The 23,096-nt window shown below is 41.4% G+C and overlaps 1 protein-coding gene across 2 annotated transcripts in view; it reads right to left on the bottom strand.

Moving 5' to 3' along the window:
• Positions 1–23,096, bottom strand: part of PLCL2 (phospholipase C like 2) — a 228,996-nt gene that overhangs the window by 198,312 nt on the left and 7,588 nt on the right. The window contains exon 2 of one of the 2 annotated variants that reach the window (XM_073677945.1): positions 917–969. The exons of the other annotated variant lie outside the window; for it this stretch is intronic. The gene's annotated coding sequence lies outside the window, so the exon portion shown is untranslated. The remainder of the gene's footprint in view (positions 1–916; positions 970–23,096) is intronic. 2 annotated transcript variants of the gene reach the window in all.

The raw sequence follows: 23,096 nt of genomic DNA, 5'->3' as shown, positions 1-23,096 counted from the left end.
ATATCTCTTGGAAGGCCCCCCATACAAATTTGACTGTTGGCCAAACCCATAAAAATGAGCCGGTTTGGCCAACGTTAGTCCAATGCGTATGGGGGCCCTTTAGAATCATCAAGTGAATAGGGTAGGAGATGGTAGAAGGGCGTAGCAGCTGCTCATATGGTCTTGTAGCAGCATCCAGGTTATTGTTGGTTGTAGGCTTTCCTGACGAGATGGATTTCTAGATAACTGTTGAAGGTAGATGAGAGATTGACCAATTGGGGTAGTGAGTTCCAGAATAATGATTTTGCATGGGAGAAATTTTGGTGACAGCTGTCGAAGAGCAGATGAGAGCAAAGAAACAGATCTTTTGAGGACATGAGATTATGAAGGTAAAGTCATGAGAGATTAGGTCAGAAATGTATGAATATTATAGAATGTCTATGTTAATGGGAGACTTGCTCCTTAGTGGTCAGCAAAAGGGGATCAGGGGCTCTGGCTGTCCCATAGAAAATGAATGAACATCTCTGCTTCATTCAAGATGCGTCTTGGCAGAGCACGGCTCCAGGGCCCCGATCTCAAGATTGCAAAGGATCCCAGCGGTCAAATCCCAAGCGAGCAGTAAATTTCCCATGGATAGGGGATAACTTATTATTTTGGGAATAACCCGTTAACTTATAAAATCAGTAAAACCTTTGTTGTTCTCGGTTTTGCAGCTGTGTTTTTCTATCCTTTACCATTTGTGATAAGACATGGAAAAATATTCCAACACTGTTAAAAACTCATTGTGTTATTGTACGAACTGTTACTTGCCAAAATACTTCAGATTGTGTCAACATTGCTGCATTTTCTAATGTCACACGTGAGAATGAAGACAGTTTTGACTAATGCAGTGTAACAATACTTCATATTCCCATCCCTTGATTGAAGAACGCCATACTTGTCTGTACTGATGTCATTTATCAGTCTCCCTTCAGAAGACAGCGTGTAACCCTGCGAAGAATCAATTCATCTCCAATTAGTGAACCGTAGAGTTTGCAGTCTGCTACACAAGACAAGTTATATAGGGACACAGGACATTGGTGCTGCCAGAATCCATTGCACCGAGAAGTCACAAGGGTCAGATTTACTAGCAGATTTAACCTCTTATAATCCAGGAGAGGCAAGTACGACGATGGTGCAATGCTACAAAAAGAGAATTCATCCTGCAGAAATGGCAGCACAGCACCGGCAAACAAACAGCTATTGTTCATGGGGAAATGACCTAAGAAGCGATATCAAAATAATAGTTTCAAACAAGAACTATAATTATAGTGACAGAATTAACTATTTATGAAATATAGCTATGCAAATTAATAGGGAACTTCTACATGCATCATTTATTAGGGTATGTGCACGCAGAGGTTTTTTTTTTTTTTCCAGGTGGTTAAAAACAAGTTTTCTAGTGGAAATAGCTTCAGGAAAAGCTCCTTTATTTTGGGTTATGTGCACAGGGAGTCTTCCTGCTGAGCTGTCAGAACAGAAACTGAGTAACTCTCCAAATACTACAAATTAATGCAAAACTACTCAAAAACTTTCTGCCTAGTGGCTATGTGCACATGATGTTTATTTAATGGGTTTTGAAGCAGAAAGTCTACATTTTTGAGGATGATTTTGAAAGTTTCCTCTCAGTTCCCACTCCAAAAACACTTTGTATGCACATGATCAGTGGCTATGTGTCTCCCCACAATCTTCAAACCCTTCCCCCTACTCTTCAAACCCTCCTCAAAAATTTGGGAGGTTCTGCTCAGTTTGCTCAAAAATAAAAAACTCTGCAAAAAGACTCTGGGTGTACATAGTTTCCACTCCAAAAACTCAGCAATAAGACTCAGTGTGCACAAAGCCTTTGGGTTTTTTTTTGGTGAAGTTTTAACTTTCCTTAAGCAGTTTTGAAGCTTTTTGAACATTTTTTTAAAGTCTTTTGATAGGACAGCACCCAGTTGTTGGTGCTGATGGAAGCATGCCCTCAGCATAACTTTAGCAGGGGTTAGCAGGTCTCCTGTAAGCTGTAAATGACCATTTGACATTATTAGTAGGTTTTCATGGCATCATACAATTTACTCAATAAATGGACGATGACTAGAACTTGGAGGTGTCATTAATGTATTTTATACATCAATTAACAGTCTGCCCTTTGTAACAAACCAAAGCAATTAACTCATTCAATTACTGCAGATTACAGCTACATGTACAGTTATTACTTTCTACCTTTTCATCGGAGGTCATAAATGTGTAATAAAAGGCAATTAAAATAAAAAAGGCTGGAAAGAGTATAATTTTATGAAAATCAAAGTGAATCGTCCATCAGTTAGGTAAATCTATTAACAGGATGCATCAATGGTAGGTCGTGCAGGTTTTTATCCATAAGAAACTAGATGTCACTGGCACAAATCAGAAGTATGGAAAAGAAAATATGGCGTGGTTTCAATTTTTATTTTAAAATGAAGAAACAAATTTGTGCAAATTTTACACTAGATCCATGACTAACCTGCAGAAAAATCCATAAGTCTCTAAAATAAAACCAAAAACACAAAGCCAAAAAACAAACAAACAAAAAAAAAACAACTGTTCACAAAGTACTTCATTGGCTCTCTTGCCTTGTCCCATTCTAGTTTCTACATAACGTGACCTCCTGTGATGACATCTATTCCCATGTTGCAGAGGTCACATCCTAATTGGTAACTTCCCAAAACATTGGGTTGCAGAGACTAGCAAAGGACCAAGCAAGAGAGTTATGGAAGTATAGTGTTTTCTTTTTTTGCTTTTAAATCTTATATGCTGCTGTTTTTCACAGGAAATCTGCAAAATTTGAGAAGTCCCGTGTAGCCAAATTGTCTTCTCCAACACAAATCTATGAATAGTTCCTCCTCAATTTGCACATTAAAATCAAAGCCTCCTCCTCCATACAGATGATCTGTAGTTATAAAGGATCCCCCTCACCCCCACACAGATTTTTTTTTAACAATTCCACGCTCCCCCACAAAAACGATCCATAATGCATCTCCCTTCACAACAAATACTGTTTAAAGTCAAGAATAAGCTATAAAGGATCTCCCCTCTCTCTCCCACACAATGAATTTATAGTAAAGACCTTCATAAAAATGTATCTTAAAAATAAGCCCCTACCCTTTTATTGCTCTGACCGCCACATAAAATTAAAGACATATAATATGGTCTTAAACCCTTCGTAAGGTCCTATTTTAGAACCCATGAGAGTGCTTCCAGGAGAGAAAATCCTGTAGGGAGGGTATCAAAAATAGAATAAAAGTCCTAGAAAATGAGGTTTTCTTACAAAACTTATTTTTCTGGGACACAGATGTGTTCTTTCTGGGCCTGGAGTTTTTGGAGTGGCAGGCTGGTCGGTAGTGCGACGTTTGTCTCATTAAAAGGTCTGCAGACAAGGTCATGGAGTCAAGAAACCTACATGAACCTGGTGTGTAATCACTGAATACTGTTATGTTAGATCAGATTTACAGGATGCTGAAAAGCAGCTGAATAAGAATTAATAAGGTCTGATCTTTTTTTTCTACATGGTAAAGTCCCACCATATTCCACAAGGGCTGTAGGATACAAGTATGTCACAACGGCACATGCCGATAGCCAAATTTAGATTTCAGAATTTTTTTTCCAGTTAAAAAGATACATAAACGGAGCATCAGATAGTAAATTCTATAGCTTAGTAATGCCCTTCTGCTAGACCACAAGTCCCCACCGCCCGGTAGCTGCTCCATCCTGGGTCCCGGTTGTTCTCCTTCAGGTCCTGTGCTCACACCGTGCTATGTGTGATGGGGCTGGCCGGCTGTAACTGCTAATTTCAAAAGCCAATCCAGCCTGATTTTCATTGTATAAACTGGCTGTGTCCGAGACAGAAACTGGCTTAGATATTGAAATAAGCAGCCAGCCCCCTTCACACATGGCTCTAGTAACTGGCACTATTCTGTGTTGAGCACAGGGCCATAAGCAAAGTGGCCTGGACGGAGTTCCTATCAGATGATCAGGCACATACTACACTGCTCAAAAAAATAAAGGAAACACTCAAATAACACTTCCTAGATCTGAATGAATGAAATATTCTCATTGAATACTTTGCTCTGTACAAAGTTGAATGTGCTGACAACAAAATCACACAAAAATCATCAATGGAAATCAAATTTATTAACCAAAGGAGGTCTGGATTTAGAGTCACCCCAAAAATTAAAGTGGAAAAACACACTACAGGCTGATCCAACTTTCATGTAATGTCCTTAAAACAAGTCAAAATGAGTCTCAGTATTGTGTGTGGCCTCCACGTGCCTGTATGACCTCCCTACAACGCCTGGGCATGCTCCTGATGAGGTTGCAGATGGTCTCCTGTGGGATCTCCTCCCAGACCTGGACTAAAGCATCCGCCAACTCCTGGACAGTCTGTGGTGCAACGTGACGTTGGTGGATGGAGCGAGACATGATGTCCCAGATGTGCTCAATCGGATTCAGGTCTGGGGAACGGGCGGGCCAGTCCATAGCTTCAATGCCTTCATCTTGCAGGAACTGCTGACACACTCCAGCCACATGAGGTCTGGCATTGTCCTGCATTAGGAGGAACCCAGGGCCAACCGCACCAGCATATGGTCTCACAAGGTGTGTGAGGATCTCATCTCGGTACCTAATGGCAGTCAGGCTACCTCTGGCGAGCACATGGAGGGCTGTGCGGCCCTCCAAAGAAATGCCACCCCACACCATTACTGACCCACTGCCAAACCGGTCATGCTGAAGGATGTTGCAGGCAGCAGATCGCTCTCCACGGCGTCTCCAGACTCTGTCACATCTGTCACATGTGCTCAGTGTGAACCTGCTTTCATCTGTGAAGAGCACAGGGCACCATTGGCGACTTTGCCAATCCTGGTGTTCTGTGGCAAATGCAAAGTGTCCTGCACAGTGTTGGGCTGTGAGCACAACCCCCATATGTGGACGTCGGGCCCTCATACCACTCTCATGGAGACGATTTCTAACCGTTTGTGCAGACACATGCACATTTGTGGCCTGCTGGAGGTCATTTTGCAGGGCTCTGGCAGTGCTCCTCCTGTTCCTCCTTGCACAAAGGCGGAGGAAGCAGTCCTGCTGCTGGGTTGTTGCCCTTCTACGGCCCCCTCCATGTCTCCTGGTGTACTGGCCTGTCTCCTGGTAGCGCCTCCAGCCTCTGGACACTACGCTGACAGACACAGCAAACCTTCTTGCCACAGCTCGAATTGATGTGCCATCCTGGATGAGCTGCACTACCTGAGCAACTTCTGTGGGTTGTAGAGTCCGTCTCATGCTACCACGAGTGTGAAAGCAAAACCAACATTCAAAAGTGACCAAAACATCAGCCAGAAAGCATTGGTACTGAGATGTGGTCTGTGGTCCCCACCTGCAGAACCACTCCTTTATTGAGGGTGTCTTGATAATTGCCAATAATTTCTATCTATTGTCTATTCCATTTGCACAACAGCATGTGCAATTGATTGTCAATCAGTGTTGCATCCTAATTGGACAGTTTGATTTCACAGAAGTTTGATTTACTTGGAGTTATATTCTGTTGTTTAAGTGTTCCCTTTATTTTTTGATCAGTGTATTATAGAACTGTAGGAGTAAATTATATCATTTACCATCTGAAGCTCATTTGAGGTTTTTTTGGGCCAGAAAACCCTCTTTAAATTCAGCTGTTATAAATCCCATGCAGGACTATTCTCTCATTATCTTTTTCCAGTTTCTCTATGAATACCGTATATTCCGGCGTATAAGACGACTTTTGAAGACTGAAAAATCTTCTGTCTAGTCTGGGGTCGTCTTATACGCCGGTAATGCTTTTGAACTTTCAGAAATTGACATGCGGGGATACTCTGGGGGTGTTAATAAGCTGCCGTGGCCGTATCCCTGCCATGTCGGAGTTAATATAAGGTGGAGGGAGTTAAAATACGGCGGCGGTACGTCCAGACAGTCAGCGCTTCTGTGCTGAAACTGACACATCGCTGCGTATTCCCAGCTCCGGACACAGGGCAGGACTTCTGTGCCGACAGCTTTCACTTGTCACAGAAGCGCTGCGCTGTGTCCGGAGCAGGGAAGTTCGCATCGCTTCTGTGACAATATATAAAAAGCCGGCAATTCAGCAGCGGCATAAGCCGGCACCCGACAATTTAGAATAGAAAGAATAGAGCATCACACATAGATTAGATAGATAGAAACATGTCAGTCACATATATATGAAGTACAGTGACAGTATTGCTTACTGTACTTGTCATTTACTGCAAAGGATTTATTAAAAAAAATAATAGTGTTTTCATGCACCGTCTCTTTAAAAAAGCCGGCCGGCAATTCAGCATCTGTACCCGACAATTTATAACAGACAGAATAGAGCTTCACACATAGATTAGATAGATAGAAACATGTCAGTCACATATATATGAAGTACAGTGACAGTGTTGATTACTGTACTTGTCATTTAGTATTAAAATAAAGGATTTATTATTAAAAAAATTGGCGTGGGGTTCCCCTTAATTTTAGGCTCTAGCGGAGGTTAAGCAGACGACTGGGGCAGATGTTTGAAGCCTGGGAAGGGGGTAATACCCACAGAGCTTCCCAGGCTACTAATATCAGCCCCCAGCTGAATACCTAGTCTTTACTAGCTATTAAAATGGGGAACCCCCCCAAAAAAATGACGTGGGGTCCCCCCTAATTTAATAGCTAGCAAAGGCTAGGCAGACAGCTGGGGGCTGATATTAATAGCCCAGGAAGGGAGCCATGAATATTGGCCCCCTCCCAGGCTAGAAACACCAGCCGTCAGCCGCCCCAGAAATGGCGCATCCATAGGATGCGCCAATTCTGGCACTTAGCCTCGCTCTTCCACGCTGCCCTGGTGCGGTGGCAGTGGGGTAATAGGGCTGGGGTTGATGTCAGCTTATAATGCCAGCTGACATCAAGCCCAGGTTAGTAATGGAGAGGCGTCTATAAGACACCCCCATTACTAACCCCATAGTCAAAGTTAAAAAAAAACACAAACACCCAGAATAAAGTCCTTTAATTGAAATAAAGACACAATTCTTTATTGTTCTAAATTAAACCATACTTACCATCACGCCCATTCCAGCTGAAGCCAACGATCTCCTGCAATAAAAGAAAAATAATAAAGCAACCTCATCCTTACCTTTCCATGGTTCCCAGGACAGCTTCAGCTCTGCTACATCGAGATGACAGGCTGGACCGCAGCAGAACACTGCCATCCAGCCTCTCATCCCGCAGACACTGAGAAGCGCAGGCATGCTTGCGCTCCTCAGTGTCTCTCTGTGACGGCATCCAGATGAGCCGACAATGAACTCAGCTCACCTCCTGGACGTCCGTCACTGACAGCGTGGGAAACTTCTACTGCGCATGCGGGGAGCAGGAGAATTTTCCCACGCTGTCAGTGACGTGCATGAGGTGAGCTGAGTTCATTGGACATGATCTCGGCTCATCTGGATGCCGTCACAGTCAGACACTGAGGAGCACAAGTATGCCTGCGCTTCTCAGTGTCTGCCGCATGGCAAGCTGAACGGCAGCGTTCTGCTGCGGTGCAGCCTGTCATGTGAATGTAGCAGAGCTGGACCGGTCCTGGGAACCATGGAGAGGTAAGGATGAGGTTGCTTTATTATTTTACTTTTATTGCAGGAGATCGTTGGCTTCAGCTGGAATGGGCGTGATGGTAAGTATGGTTTAATTTAGAACATTAAAAAATTGTGTCTTTATTTCAATTAAAGGACTTTATTCTGGGTGTTGTGTTTTTTTTAATTACTTTACTAGAAATTCATGGCGGTCATGTCTAATATTGGCGTGACCCCATGAATTTCGGGCTTAGGGCCAGCTGATAATGCCAAGCTGGCCCTAACCCCTTTATTACCCAGTGAGCCACCGCACCAGGGCCCTGGATGAGTTGGGTACAGCGCCAGAAGATGGCGCTTCTATGAACGCGCCATTTTCCGGGGTGGCTGCGGACTGCAATTTGCAGCAGGGGGGGCCCAGAAAGCTTGGGCCTCCCTGCGCTGCAGATTCCAGCCCCCAGCTGCCTAGTTGTACCTGGCTGGACACAAAAATAGGGCGAAGCCCCACGTATTTTTTTTTTTTATTATTTCATGAAATAATTAAAAAAAAAAGGGCTTCCCTATATTGTTGTGTCCGGCCAGGTACAAATAGGCAGCTGGTGGTTGGGGGCAGCCCGTTCCTGCCTGCTGTACCTGGCTGGACACAAAAATATGGCGAAGCCCCACGTCAACATTTTTGGGAAAAATTAATTACAAAATTAATAATTTAGGGACTGCATCTTTATTAACCCCTCAATTGTCATTTAGTGTTAAAATAAAGGATTTTTTAAAAAGAAAATTGGCGTGGGATCCACCATCATTATAGTCTCTAGCGGAGGTTAAGCAGACGGCTGGGGCAGATGTTTGAAGTCTGGGAAGGGGGTAATACCCACGGAGCTTCCCAGGCTACTAATATCAGCCCCCAGCTGAATACCTAGCCTTTACTAGCTATTAGAATGGGGGACCCCCCCAAAAAATGACGTGGGGTCCCCCCTATTTTAATATGTTTATGAGTGACAGTTTTCCTGCTATATACCTGCATGTCATAAGAATTTAAATTAAAAAAGGACCATGTTAAATTCAAATCTGTTTTTTTTTAATTTTTACCGGTGTTTGGTATGCGTTGGAAAAGGGGTAGTCTTATACGGTGAATATATCCTAAACTCTATATTTTAACAGGAAAGTAGGGGGGTCGTCTTATACACCAGGTCGTCTTATACGCCGGAATATACGGTATGTACTGCTGTATAGACCACTCAATTCTGTGTCATCAAAAAAACCTGTAGACATGTCTGCTAGGAGTAATCTTCATTGGCAATTAAAGGGGTTGTCTCGTCTCAAATCAACCCTGTAGTGTAAGTATGCTGATCAATGTAGGCTGGTTTTCTACACCCCCACCATGTATTGTATATATACATGGTGGGCCTTCAGATTTTAAGTAGCTCTCCACTGATTTATAAGAGGGACATGGGTCGGAGGTCAGAGGACCTCCCTGGTTGATGCCCATATGCTCTATTAGTTGTTGTCCTCTAATTTTAGATAATAAAAAGTTCTTTGAGAGAATAAACTATATATAAAAAAATTACATACACTGTACATTTCAAAAGATCTATCCCTTAGATGACCCAGAGTTGAAGTCCTCGACTCAGGACTGATGTCTATTAGACATAACAGAGAGCCGATGCCGCATGCGACTGACTATGGAGTGTGACAATGTATTACATGGTTTTTCAGTGACTTCAATTAGTGCCCTTTAATGCTACATTTGTCCTATCAGCTAACCATGAGGCGAACAGCTACAAGAAGAGGAATGCTAGACAAGTCCCTTACCCTCACCTAATCAATGCTTTGCCACCCCACCACGATGATTTCTTGGTCCCTCACTGGTCTCTTTTTAACAAGCTCAAGAGATGACGTGTAGGGTCAGCACATGACCACTGCTGATAATCACGATGCATAGAGACGACGAGTGGACACTACACAAGGAGTTAAGGATCCAACATGTCCAAATTTAGGCTGTTGATCCTTTTGTTCTATAAGATATAAGTGGTCATAAAGAGAAAACTGGCAGAGTCTCTCTCTCTTGCATATTGGGGAGTTGGGCAAAATAGCCATCGTTCGGCCGACTGCTATCTGAAGTGGATGGGAGGCTTAAATCTGGAACATAATGTACATGACTTTAATTTTCAGATCTTTGTTTTCTGGGTTTTAAGTTTCAGACCGGCCCTATAGAAAAATTTTCCCTCCTTCATCACCAAAGAAACAGATCACTTCTGCTGCCATCCAGGAGGAATCTTACAGCTCAGTGATTAGTAGCACTCATATTTACTTGCAATCTAATTTCACAGAAGACAAGTAACTTCATCCATCTTCTGAGACAAATTCAGTGTGTATTTTGCAAAGCTTTGAAACATCAGCTAAAATAATTTAATCCATCTCGTATGTCAGTAGACGCTTTTGTATCATTCAATTACATCCCCTATGGGACATTTAAAGAGGATTCACTGGTGCATCAACTAAAGTACAGGCTGCCAGGCACAAGTATCGTTGAAAAATAAATGAAGAAAATCTAATTAATGACTATTTTGGAATAAAAAAAAAAAAGATACAATTCTAAAATGTAGAGTACATATAATGCACCAAGAAGTGATTTACCAGTCTGTTTATTGCTGGAAAAACAGGACTTCAGAGGATCTCTTAGCAGTTTGAGCATGTTAAACTGGCCAAATTATAGAATAGTCGCAGCAGAGCAGAATAAAATTTAGTCTTTAATTTCTCTTCTCAGTTGCGTATACATTAACTTGTAAACTTTAAGTTATAATTTATGTTATAGTTTAACTGGGTGTTACCAGAGATTTGTCTCTGTAGGTGTGCACTTCTTCCCCCGTGTGAGATGAGGTTGACCAATCATTATCAGGCAAGGTCATGCAGGGGAGAAAAGAACACGCCCTCCTTGCCTCACTGATCTTTGCAGCCACTGGGTAGAGAAACAGCAGAGGTGAGTTGTGTTTCATTACAAACCCTTCCAGATCTCATCTCAAGGCACTCAGTGTGGGGGAAGGGTGAGAGATGAAATTACTGTGAGAGGACATCTAAAAGGGTTTTTAATGGTAAATAACTCTGCAGTTTCCATGTAGCGATACCGCAGTGCTGAGTCATGTATCATTATAAACTGCTTTTAAAGTTCAACTCACAGTGCTCTGACTGCCATAAGTTGAGATCTGGAAGTGTTTCTAATGATACATAACTCAGCTCTGCTGTATCTCTACATAGTAATTGCAGAGATCAGCAAGAAGAGGAGGGTGTGTGCTTATCTCCCCTGCATGACGCTGACTGCTTGCGATTGGTCAAGCTCATGCAGGGGAAGATGCACACACCCTCAGAGACAAATCTCTGGTAACGTTCACTTAAACTATAACAAATTATAGCCTAAACTTTACGTGAATAGAAAGAAGAAATAAAAAATTTAAAAAAAAAACATTTTACTCAGCTCTGCAGCTACTATTCCATGATCATAAGTAAAAAAGGTTTTTTTTCCTGCTCACCTGTCCCTTTGTGCCTGGCTGCAATCCCAAAGTGTCCAATAAAAATATGAAGAAATCCGGCACCAAAGCAATCCAGCTGGATTAAGCCCTCCACCTCCAAAAAATGTTGGCCTGTGTTTTTATACCTAAGAACTTTTTGGAATAAAGCTTTGGAACATATTGCTTACTATTCCATGATGTCGCCAGCTTAACAAGATCAAACTGGTGAAAGGTATAGTACGCACCACGTCGGAAAGGCCGGTTCAGTGGGGGCTGTCAATCTTTGACAGCGGCATTTAACAGAGTATCACTTACCCCGCCCATCGGCGGTCCATGGTCGACGCTCATAGCACAGAGCATTTCTACTGCATAGAGGCAATCTGTTCATGGCCTGTATGCAGTAGAAGCAATCAGAAAACTGCTGCTTCTAGTCTTCTATAGAGACTATTAAAGCATGCAGAAAGTGTAAAATAAGTTTTAAAAAAATATTAAAAAAATTTAAAAAATATATAAAAAGTTTAAATAACCCCCCTTTCGCCCCATTCAAAATAAAATAATTAAAAATAAAACCCACATACACATATTTGGTACCGCCGTGTTCAGAATTGCCCGATCTATCAATAAACAAAAAATAATTAATCCGATCGGTAAATGGCGTAGCGACAAAAAAATTTCAAACGCCAGAATTACATTTTTTTTTGGTCGCCGAAACATTGCAGTTAAATGCAATAACGGGCGATCAAAACATTTTATTGATACCATTTTGGGATAAATCCAAACGTCAGCTTGGCGCGCAATAAATAAGCTCTCACCCGGCCCAAGATCCCCAAAAATTGAGACGCTACGAGTCTCGGAAAATGGTGCTTTTTTTTTTTTTTTTTTTTTTTTAAAGCAAACTTTGGATTTTTTTTTCACCACTTAAATAAAAAAGGACCTATACATGTTTAGTGTCTACGAACTCGTAATGACCTGGAGAATAATAATGTCATGTCAGTTTTAGCATTCAGTGAACATGGTAAAAAAAAAACAACTGTGGAATTGCATTTTTTTTTGCAATTTCACCGCACTTGGAATTTTTTTCCCGTTTTCCAGAATACGATATGGTAAAACCAGTGATGGCGTTTAAAAGAACAATTCGTCCCGCAAAAAATAAGGCCTCACATGGCCATATTTAATGAAAAATAAAAAAGTTCTGGCTCTGGAAAGAAGGGGAGCAAAAAACGAAAATGCAAAAACGGAAAATGCTCCGGTCATGAAGGGTTTAAAGGGACCGTACCATGAGATTCGAGTTGAACTAACCAGGGGCAGCATGTATCAGACAATGCCAGTGTTATTGCTGCCTTCTATGCTTAGGCTATGTGCCCACGTTGCGGACCTGAAGCATATTTTTTACGCTTCTCCCTGGCGGGAAAATCGCATGCGGATATTACATGCGGTTTTCCCGCCAGGTAGAAGCGTTTGTGAGGCGTCTTTGCATGCATTTCCGCATGCGGGTTATCAAGCACTTCTCCAAGCATCACTTGGAAAAGTGCTTGACAACTTGTTCAGAATGGTAAAAAATAAAAAAATAAACTTTATACTCACCTTCTGATGCATTCTCTGCCCCGTCCGGAGTCTTGAGCGGCTCACGCTGTTGTGTGCAGGACCTGCGGTGACGTCATTGAGTCATGTGGTGGGTCACATGACTCAATGACGTGGCAGGTCCTTCAGACAACAGCGCGACGGAGGGAAAACATCAGAAGATAAGTATAAACTTTATTTTATTCTTTTTTTTACAGGTTCTTTGGTACCCAGGTCTGGAGGAGAGTCTCCTCTCCTCCAGACTTGGGTACCATCCGCACATTGATTCCGCAGCGCTTCCGCAAAATTAATGAACATGCTGCGGATTTTTGACTGCAGCATATACGCTGCGGAAAAATCCGCAGCATGGGCATTGACATTGCGGAATGCCATTGGGGACCATGGGGTGCGGATCTACATGCGTTTTTCAAGCGTTTACGCTGCGGAAATTCCGCAGCATATACGCTTGAAAAACGCTACGTGGGCACACAGCCTTACTCTTAAACTGCTGCTAGAAGTTTACCTTACTGGGTGTGGTATGAGCCTTTTGTTTGCAAACTGTTTAGGCTGAATTTACACAACAGTGTTTCACCATCCATGCATGGACTGCATTGAACGGACAGACTGTGGGTTTCCTGACCAAAATTAACTGCTTCAAATATGACATATATGCTTAAAGGGGTTATCCACTACTGGACATCTTATAAATGGACCCCCCCCCCCCCAAACAAAAAAACAACAACACCTTTCCTCCTTTCCTCCCAGATCAGCACGGCACCTCTGTACTAAGCCCTGCCTATCATATTAGCCTCGCAAACATTTTGTCTGAGTGGCTCTGATAGAATATGAATTCTGTAGCCGATCACCGGCCATTGATTGTCTCCAGCACTTGAGTGACACCCTGCGTTAGATAATGCTAGCAGGAGACTGGTGATGGAGGCAGCGATTAAAATGGAGTAAGGATCAAGGTCCAGGAAGCGAGTAGCAATTTTATATTTCACCTGTTCGGTTCATTACTAGTGGACAACCCCTTAAGATAGGTTTACACAAGGCAGATTTATTGCAAACAAACTTTACTGCAGATTGCACTCTGTCGGGAAGAAAGATTCTCCAAAAGGAAGAGAGTTTTTTGAAGATATGATTTGAAAATCCATGGCAAGCCCTAAAATCAGTATAGCTTTTTCAATTTGTGTATGTGATTTCCCAGAGCTTCTTACAGTCCTGCTCATCGTTATTGGCACCCATGAAGTTTAAGCTTGTAATGTGGAATATCTCCTGAAAAAAATGAATTAAGTGAAAGTTTTTTTGTATAGAGCACTCGTGTTAAACACAAAAGAGCAAATGATAAACAATAATTTAAAACAAAAGAACAATGGGAGGGAAAATTAAAAAAACCTAAAGCTTGCTGCGTTACTGGTATGGGCACCCTTTATATTAATTTAGTATGGAAACACATTTTGTGGTAAATCACAAAAGAAAATCTCCTGTGATTAATTATCGGTGCCCATGTGACATGAATTTTGTCACAATGGTGAAGACAAAGTAGCTGTCTAAGGACATCAGAACTGCCATTATTAGCAAACACAAGACTTCCAATGGGTATAAGGCCCTCTCCAAAGACCTTGGCATCCCAGTTTCAGTGTGCAATGTTTTTCAGAAGTTTGCAAAGCATGGACAGTCAAGAACCTCTCTGGGTGTGGGGGAAAGAGGAAAATTGACAAGGTAGGTCTTCAAAGGCTGGTGCTAATGGTGGAAGAAACACCACATCTAACATCCAAAGGCCTGAAGGCCAACCTAGAACAGTCTGGGGTCATGGTTTCAAGAAGTACCATAAGCCGCACACTAAACCAAGCAGAGCTTTATGGGCAAAGGCCAAGGAAGAAACCATTGCTAAAGAAAGGACATAAAAAGGAACGACTGATCTTTGCCAAAGAGTACCTTGACAAACCACAATCCTTCTGGGAAAATGTTCTGTGGGCAGATGAAACAAAAATAGAGCTTTTTGGCAATGCAAAGCAAAAGTTTGGTTACAGACGGTGCAATTGAAGCTTATAACAAAAAGAACACCTTGCCAGCAGTTAAGCATGGTGGAGGATCCATAATGATGTGGGGTTGCTTTGCTGCATCCGGTACTGGAGGCCTTGACCGTATCACAGGAATCATGAAATCTGAGAATTATCAAGAGATTTTAGAGCGAAATGTCCTACCCAGAGTAAGAAAACTTGGTTTGAGTAGAAGATCATGAGTCCTCCAGCAAGACAATGACCCAAGGCACACATCCAAAAGTACACAGGAATGGTTGAAAAAGAAAAAATGGACTGTTTTAAAATGGCCAGCAATGAGTCCAGACCTCAATTCCATTGAAAATCTCTGGGGTGAGCTGAAATCGGCCTTTGGGAAAAAGAATCCTGCAAATATTCAAGAGCTTGAACAAACTGCAAAGGAAGAGTGGGAGAAAATTCCAGCTGAGAAGTACAAGCTTATAGATGGCTACAAGAAACGTTTGGAGGCTGTCAGCAATGCCAAAGGGTGTGAAACCAAGTATTAATTAGGGGTGCCTTTATTACTGCACATGCTGTTTATTCTGTTTCTTCTTTGAAATTGCAACATGGAAGTTGAAAAACAATGTGTTATTGTTGTATTACTTTGCACCACTAATTAAAAAGTCCTGAGGATATAACTTTGGTACATTTCCATTTATTTCTGAAGATATTGCACGGTCTATTAAAAAAATAAAGGGGTGCCAATAATGGTGAACAGCACTGTATATTTACACTGCCCAGCTAATTGCAGTAAATGCTCAGTGTTGGATTTGTGCCCAGCTTGATCGCCCTTTAATAGAAAATGGTCTACTAAAACATTGGCCCATAAGTACGGTACTAATGCTGTCTGATAGACAGCTTAAACCTAGTCTATGCAATCAGAAAATGTGCAAAATTTATAGTGGTTCATGATTTTTATCAGATTTGGTGTATTTTGCTGGAACTTCCTTTTAGATCATAATAATACTTAGATTATTCATTTGCACCTAAAACTGGCGCACGGCAAAAATAAAACTGACAAATTTTTAGACTCTTCAAACCAAACTTTAGCAAAATGTAGTGAGGCACAAAAATGTGTCCAAATTGTTTTTTGCAAAAAAAAAAAAAAAAAAATGAAATTGAAAATTGCACCAGATTTCTGTGGGCCATTGAGTCTGGTTGATATAGGTCTTACAGACACTTTTCTTGGAGGCGGCTTTCATACTTGCAGCTCTACAGGTTTCCGTTATGCTTTTTAGGACGATACATTTTCGTGTCACCTCTATATTTCTGGTTTCAGTAAATATGATCAAGTCAATCCCCTAGAAGGAGCAGAAAGAGAACACTTTTTTTTTTTTGCTAAAAGCCACACTTCTCAAGAGGTTACGGAAGTGGCTTACGATGACGAAGAGTCAGCAATACTGAGAAACGTATCTTATCAGAAAGACTTCAAACGGAGTCTTAAAAAGACCAAACCCACTTGTGCTTCTTCATGTACAGAACTGATACCTTCATATGCTGTCTGGTAAACTAGGAACATGCAAATTCATGGCTGACAACATTTCAGACCAGTGAGGGGCACTTCAAGGGGTATTCTGGTTGAGACCCTTACCAACTGCCAGTACGGGGGACGTCCGCCTGTGCTTAAATGGATTAACAGTATATGTGCTTGACAGCTGCTCCATACATTCTCTACAGGACTCCTGGAAATAGGCAAGCACTGAACTCTGTTATTTCCAAGAGTGCCATAGAGATAAATCAGGGTCAGAAAAATTATTTTTAAAAGGTCTGAGGCAGGTATAAGAAAAATTATAGAAGTGATTTGCACCCTGAATGATTCCTCACAGCTCGTTTCCACGTTTCCCCAAACCCCACTGGTCTTCACTTTCTGGTCCTGTCTTGATAACGGCCTGAAATGCCTGCTCAGCAAATGACTAGTTAGGTTTTGCCAGTGATGGGAAGGGAGGACTAGGGAGCGAAGACCAAATGCCACCGAATAAGCATCAGAAAGAGCGTGGTGAAGGATCGGTTGGGAAGAATATTACTATTTTTTTATTTTATTCCCAGGACAACGTCTTAATACTAATCAATGATAAGGACATATTAGGGACAAAGGCGACTGAAGGATTTGTGCCAAAAGCTGGTACTGTGCCTATTGACACCTTTAGGGGTCCAAATGTTATACAGGTCGTGCACCATGCTGCCGGTCATTCCTTTATCACCATATTCCTATAGAGCAATCTGCAGTCCATGCTGTACCCGATCCTCTTACACACTTCCTTAAATTAAACAGAAGCTGTTACATAACCGTGTCTGCAATGGCCTAACGTTTTCCTGTCTCATCTGCAATGTAAACTTCCAATACTAAATTATTAAAATTCAGTTAGGGAGATTTATTAACGCTGTTTGGCACGATGTAAGGACATTCATTTGATTCAAGACTTCATATTTCTTAAAAGGCACACAGCTCATGATAAATGAGTGATAATGAAGAAATGAAGTTGACCTCAGGTCTACCTCTCTGTATCTGCACTGTGCTTAAAGGGGTGTTCCCATCTCCAAGATCCTATCCCAATATGTAGTAGGTGTAATAATAATAATAATAATAATATTAGCAAATATCTACAATTAGAAATGTACTATAGTATTTTTGATTTGCTATCTCTCTTACCTCATGTGCAGGAATCGCAGGACCTTAGGTATCCACGGTTACGTCCACTAGCAGCTAGCTAACTAAGTGTAATTTTATCAGTGGTTGTAACCGTGGATACCTAAGGTCCTGTATTGCCTGCACATGAGGTAAGTGGCATATCGAATCAAAAATGCTATACTACATTTCTAATTGGAGGCATTTGCTAATATTACTATTATTACACCTACTACATAATGGGATAGGATCTTGGAGATGGGAATACCCCTTACTGCAAATTACTGTTCCCTATTAGGGTATATTCACACACTGCAGATTTGTTGAATAAATTTCTGCAACTAACAAAATCTATTCCACATATCTAAATGGGGCGTTTCTACGGCAGGTGCGTGGGTTTCTCCAAGCCCTATCCAGATGAATGGGATATTTCTGCCACCAATCTGGTATGGGAGACTGTAGTGTTACAGTCTCACGCCTTCAGGTCCCAGAATCATCTATATACAGAATATACGTGAGAATGATAGTCTGCTAGGAATACACACTGAAGCAGACACTAGCACCACACCAATACGCAGGAAGGCGCAGTCTCCAAACTGACAGCAGTAACAAGAAGTCTGATTGTTATTGTTCTCTCATGCCAAATCAGAATGACAAAATAATGTGAGCTGCCCCATAGCATAACACTGGGCCGAGTGCTATGCGATATTTTAAATGGGGCAATATTATCTATTGGGGTACCAAACAATGATTGCTTATCGTGTATGGGCAAAAAGGGTGTTATTGCAGTTTCTGGGGCAGAAATGGAGATTTATTATTTTCTAGGATAAACAAAAGCTACACCATCACTTTGTAGGTGATAGTGATGGGTAAATGATTGTGTGCAGGGCAAACAGATTATTTCTGTTGCCAGATTTATCTTAGCAGTGGTACAAATCTGCATCACAATTTTGGCACACAGTGCCACACCCCATTTTCAGGGTGCCACACCCTTTGGTGGACAAAACCCAGAAACTGTCTAATAATAATTATCTGACTGATAAGAAGTATGGTGTAAGTTGTGAAAGAAAGTCTTTTTTTACACTAGAATTCACCTTGATAAATCTCCCTCGTTGACTATTTGAGTTCACCAGATTCTTCATCCTGGTATGGAGCCCCCAAAGTCAATACACCCTGTGCTTTTATGGACAGCAGCTATCATGTCAAGATTTTATTTTGAGGATCTGTCTAAACGCATTAGACCATCTTTCCTCTCTTATAACAATACCGTGACCTTGTGGACTGTGAATGTTTTATGACAGATCTGAAAAAATGAAGAATACATTAGCATGTAACATCATTCATTTTCAGCAAACATATCCCTCACTGTGATAGAGTGCATTTATATATGTCATTGGACTAGACAAAGCTAATTGCTGCAGAAACGCATGGGCCTGAATATGAGAGCAGTAGCATACATTCATGTCCTGCTCATTATAATCTGAAAGGGAATCTGTCAGCAGGTTTTGCGATGTCATCTGATAGCAGCATGATGTATAAAGCCTGATTCCAGGGATGTGTTAATTGCTCAGCAGTTTCAATATAATCAGTGTTTTATCAGCAGGAGATTATCACTGCAGGACTAGGTGTCTTGTGCCAGGCAGTCAGGTCAATCTGAGTAACCCCACCACTTATTGGCAGTTTGCTGATGATGTACACAGAAAGCTGCCAATCAGGGGTGTGGGCGGCGTTGTACACAGCTCAGTATTCTGACCACTGCTAATCTACAGCAGAGAAAACAGGAATTTTATCCAAATTGCACCAAGCAGCCTAGTAAGTGATACCTTGCTGGAATCAGGATCTCTGCTATGGATCTAAGAGGAGCATGATGTAGGAGTAACCACCAGCTGACAGATTCCCTTTAAGAGAAGAGAAGGAACTGATCTACAGATGAGCACAAGAAAGTAATTAGTCAAGGTAAAGACAAGTACAAAGCAGGAATTCATTATTTTCTATTCAACCAGGTAAAACCTGTCTGCTTCTACTGACTTGGAATATGGACAAGAAGCGGAAGGCTCAGGAGCACAAGTGGCACGTAAACTATTCCTCAGCCAAAATATTTCCATGCTGCTGCACATAATACAATATTAAAAGTATCAGAGGCTTCATTGTAAAGGCTGCTGCTATAAGAACAACAATAATGATAAATACACAATTATATGTGATAATTACTAACATAGCAATTCCACAAAGAGTTAGGATAATGATTTTATGGCTGTGAGCGACGGGTACATAAAGGCTCCTAAACCTGTGGTTTGCTGATCAAGTCACCTAAGTGAAGAATATGGAATTTCTGAAAGCTCTATGTACAATTATTACCAGATCACCGATCTTCTAAAGAGACCAATGTTACTCATAGATAATTTAAGGATTTGTTAGGTCCCATCTTGATAGCCAATCACTGACCGTAGCAGTGTCCGGCCCATTTATCCTGGGCAAAATCAAGAAGTGCACAGAATGTCAATTATCTTTTATCTTCTGGGTAATATTCTATAAACCAGCAAAGAACTAAAAACAAACACAAAGCAATGTAGAACTGAAGGCAGATCTCAGGGGCAGGTAGGTCAAGTGCTGGTCCAGAAAACTAGAGGTACCTATATTTTTGGATTGTTCTAATGACATTTATATCTGGCCACAATTAAATCCATTTATTTTCTGTGTCCAAGTAGCTCCTGAGGAGGAGCTCTTAGGTTATACATACACACATTACACATACACGCCATATAATCCTAGGCATAGATATCACCAGAGAAAGCACAATGTAACCATGTGATTCCTGGACAAAACTTTAAATGACTAAAATTAATCATAAAATGGTTTATGATTTAAGGAGTATTTACCAAGATCTGTGCCAGTTATCTTCCACAGGATAAATTATTTTCTTTAAAAAGGTGACCAGTCACAAGGGCAAAAGTGGCCAGTTTTGTTTTATTTTATTCTTGCAGCTCCTCAAAGTATTACTTTATTTGCTTTTATCCTCCATACGGTTCCAGAGATCTGGGCTTTTTTGTTTAGTGCTCATTTATTATGGTTTTTATCAAGAGGGAGTGGCTTATATGGTAAATATGCAAAGCAGGCTAAAGACACGCCCTCAGAGAATTCTGTGAACCACGCCCTGTGAGCCCTTGGATACAGCATGAAAATTACTACTAGATACAAAGGCCCATCTCTCTGGGATCATATGGCGGATTTAACCCAAAAAAAAAACAACCACAATACAATACAATACCTCAGGGGAACATCAGGATTAAAATAAGAGAAAAAACTAGCCACTTTTGACCTGGTGATTGGTCCCCTTTAAACGGACAGACTTGTCTCGTTTCATACTTCGCTAGGACACAACAAGGTGCACATTCCACAATCTGTACACGGTTTGTTTCCTCCTTTATACCATGACAGATTTTTGGCACTCTCCTCCATAAACCTGACTCCAAACTTCTTTTAGCCTAGGCAGGTTCATTATTTTTAGTTTACCCTGGCTGTATTGCATTTCTGTGGTACACTGTAATACTCTATCTTTACATGTTACCAATGCGAAACATTGTCCTTCGGATACAAGAAATGCAAAGAGTAGGTACCAGGGAGATGGAAAAATACAGCACATGAGGACCCTCGCTGTACGGGTGAGGTTGTGCAGTCAGCATGCATCCAACTTCACATACTTTCTAAAGTATATCCGCGCTGTAACACTGATACAAACAATGGTAAAAAAAAACGGCACTGTTGTCTTGACCTTGATGGTGACATTTTATGTATGTTTATATATACACAAATCACTGAACACTGGGAATTTTAATTAGGAATAGTGCTTTAAATACCAATAAAATTAAAAACAAATGGATTGTTAAAGTGTATTGCACCAAATGTATTAAAGGGAATCTGTCACGCCTTTGGAGTTATCAGACCTCTAATATGGGCATACAGGTTATAGAAATGTGAATCTATACTTACCTGTATGGCCCATATTACAGGTCTGATTGCAGAGAAATCTGTTTTTATTCAATCCGGTTTTCTAGGCTTGGCATCCGGGGGGTGCCAAGAAATGCCCGCCTATATGCTTAATTTAAATATTCCTCCCCTCCCCTGTAACGTGCAGTCTAGAGCTGCACATCCCGCGCATGCGCTATGCATAGCTGAAGGCTTTTTTTTCTTTTCTCCCTGCGTTATTTTACTTGTCTGCTCCAGTGCGCAGGCGCTGGGGAGTCCCTGTGACTTCCGATCCAGTGACCTCTGGTGTGCGCAACAATGAGGTTTGGTTCCCACTTCCTGCCGGATAGCAGGATGCCGGGAGGAAATGGGGACCAAAAAAAAGCGCCTTCAGCTATAGGCGCATTGCGCATGCGCGGGATCTTCAGCTCTAGACTGCACGTCACAAGGCCCTGTGACGTGCAGGGGAGGGGGGGGGGATATTTAAATTAAGCATATAGGCGGGCATTTCTTGGCGTCCCCCGGTCGCCAAGCCTAGAAAAACGGGTTGAATAATCCCCTTCCCCCTGCCCCACGTAGTCACCCAGTACTTCTTATTGTAGCATGACGCAAAACATAAACCTTTTGATCACTTTACGCCTGTTTGCACATTTATTGACCTTTTTGGAGCTTAGTTTATGGAAAAACCTTGCATAAACTTATTAATAAATGTGGGCTATATTTAGACTATTAAAATTGCCACAACAACAATCTCAAGCACAACGGGGAATACAGCATTTCTTAATACATACTAGGCCATAAACATAACATATATCCAGAGGGGACTATTTATCCAAATTACTGTGATTTTAGAAGCCATATAGAGCACTCCAAAAGTCAGAATGATCTTTTAAGTAGTCAGGGAAAAAAAACCTTACATAGACGTGAATAGAAAACAGCTTGAAGAGTCACCAGCAGCACCTATCTGGGTGCAATGTCTACCTGGCTCCACAGATTCATCCAGCCTTGATGTCCACATAACTGCGTAGTGGAATAAACTCAGCTGCTTCATGTAGCTTCAGTAATAAGGGAGTAAATTACAGTAAATGATACATCCAGCCAATATTGTAAGGATTTGCAAATAATCCAATATCTCAGATAGTCCATAGACTGCAGATATTTGGCAGCTTCTTTTCCAAATTGGCCAGATTTGCAGATAAACATATCATGTTTATGGTCAGATTTACTGCCAGACATAATTCATTAGGAGAACGTTCCTCAATTAAATACACTGGAAATATTCTCGTGAAATTTAAATCACATAAGCGGGTACTTTGTACATTTTCAGACTAAATAATTAACACGTAACATATAGTTAAGGCCTTATTCACATGTCTTTTTGTCGTACATGTTCTATAAATAAATGGGCAAGTGTTCTAAAAGTCCAAGTACTGTGTTCTATCGCTGAAATTCACTTAAAAAAAGTGAACACATAGCCCTCTCCAATAAAAGAAAGGCCACCATAAAGCATCTCCGACCATCTCCTGGGGTTTGCAGAAACTGATGGCCACACACTTTCCCCCCCTAGACCGATCAGGAAGGGACCCATAAGGGAACCGTACCCTGAAAAGTCCTCGTGACAAGGACACACAGTGAAATAAAATAAACTAAATAATGAAGCGGTTCTCAGTGTAGAACACTACTCTGCCCAAGGCTTTGATCTTTGCTGTCATGGTCACCTACCAGATGACTATGTAAGCCACCTGACATACACCGTGTACACATTATGTTCAATGGCCCTTTTCGGTTTTCCATT

This window comes from Phyllobates terribilis, unplaced genomic scaffold (genome assembly GCF_046119375.1).
Source record: "Phyllobates terribilis strain yellow unplaced genomic scaffold, ASM4611937v1 Scaffold_4__5_contigs__length_816908805, whole genome shotgun sequence".
Classification (NCBI taxonomy): Eukaryota; Metazoa; Chordata; class Amphibia; order Anura; family Dendrobatidae; genus Phyllobates; species Phyllobates terribilis.
Note: the sequence above shows the minus strand (reverse complement) of the source record. Positions and strands in the feature narration are given on the sequence as shown.